We start from the raw sequence: 2,044 nt of genomic DNA on the forward strand, positions 1-2,044 counted from the left end.
CCCAGGGGGTCTGCCTCTCTGAATCCCAGCAACCGCTGCAAACCTCAGAGAGAAGGCTGCACTTGCTCTGACCAAAGCCAGACAGTCCCGCTTCTCCCGTGTGAGTCTAGGTCCCTAGAGACTCGCCTGGCTCGGGAGCTCAGAGTCTGCGACTCCCTCCCAATTGAAAACGCCAACCGCGCCCTCAGCCACCAGCCCGCTCTGCATGCACTCCGCACCTCAGTATTTGACTTCAGCACTGCGCCTCCTCTGAGTCTCCCTATGCGTTTCTCTTTCCTCCTAGTTGTAGGATTTCCACTCAGCCAGCGTTCCTGTGGTTCTCGGTGATGTTCATTCCGTCTTTTAGTTTCACTTTTGAAGTGGTTGTTCGAGGCAGCAAACTCCGGCGTTAACCTATGCCGCCATCTTGGTTCTCTTCTAAAGGAATATTTTTTTAAAGTATTAGGGTAATTGCTAACAACAAATTAGTGCATGAACACAATAAAACATTAGTTACCTGCAAAATACAAAAGCATTTGAGTTTATATAACGTATATCAATGTTAATAACATTTTTAAAATATATTTTTATTGATTTCAGAGAAGAAGGGAGAGGGAGAGAGAGATAGAAACATCAATGAGGAGAATCCTGCACGCCCCCCACTGGGGATCGAGCTCACAACCAGGGCATGTGCCCTTGACTGGAATTGAACTTGAGACCCTTCAATCCACAGGCCGATGCTCTATCCACTGAGCCAAACCAGAGCTTAATAACATTTTTTAAAAATATGTTCTTTATTGATTTTTTTAGAGAAAGGAAGGGAGAGGGAGAAAGAGCGAAACATGGATGAGAGAGAAACATTAATAGGCTGCTTCCTGCATTCCTCCCACTGAGGTTGGAGCCCACAACCTGGGCAAGTGCCCTGACTGGGAATTGAACCACTGACCTGATGGTGCATGGGACAACACTCAACCAACTGAGCCACACTGAGCAGGGCAATCTTAAAAACATTTAAAAAAACCAAGCTTCTTTTTATTAGAGAAAGGAAGACATTATTGGTAATAGAACAAATAAAATCTGGCATTAGGTGATTATTTTCCCCGGTAAAGATGTGTATTATTAATTTCAATGATGAATACAATTTTATTTTTACTTTTTAAAATTTTTTTTCCCTTCACTTTTTTTCATCACCATTTATCTCCCATATATACCGTCTTCCACCTCCACTCACCCAAGATTTTTTATTTATTGATTTGAGAGAGAGGGGGTGGGAAACATTGATTTGTTGTTCTACCTATTTATGCATTCATTGGTTGACTCTTGTATGTGCCCTGACCAGGGATCGAACCCACAACCTAGGTGAAGTGGAACGACACTCTAACCAACAGAGCTATCCAGCCAGGGCCTTAATTAAAATTTTTGAAAAGGCCTTCAAATTTTTTTCTTAATGAATAAATGACTGGCTGCAAAGACTTGTTTGAATAGAATATATAATCTCAACCCACTTCAGTCACAGTATCCTTTGAAATCTTGATGAAAGGTTTGGGTTCCCTCCAAAAGGAAAAAAAAAAGCCTATATATAAACACATAATTTTGTTTACTGTGTAATTGATAATTTATACATCTGTTGAAAGACTTTCTTGATAAACAAGGAAGGAGTCATTTTCCTTATGATGTATTAGTAAGTATGGGTTCTTGTAATCTGATGGTAACAAACTGACATTAAAATCTATTTTTCATTTAAATATTCTGGAAGGATATACACCAAAATATTTCCAGTGGATGGTGGGATTTTAGATGATTTTTAATTTTTTTCTACTGTCATATCTGTTGTCAAGATACTTCCAGATTTTTTTGTTTGTATTTTTTTTTAATTTATTTGTTTAGGTTAGGTTTTTTTCCTTATATTTTGACAGTTAACATTTAAAATATAAAATTTTCATAAGAGAAAAGTTATTTGAATTTTGGATAAAAACTGGTGTGTGATTATAAATGATGTTAAGAAAATATTACCCAGAAGTAAGGAACTTTTAAATATGGGGCGCATATATATATATATATATAT

Source organism: Myotis davidii, unplaced genomic scaffold, assembly GCF_000327345.1.
Source record: "Myotis davidii unplaced genomic scaffold, ASM32734v1 scaffold356, whole genome shotgun sequence".
In the NCBI taxonomy this organism is placed as follows: Eukaryota; Metazoa; Chordata; class Mammalia; order Chiroptera; family Vespertilionidae; genus Myotis; species Myotis davidii.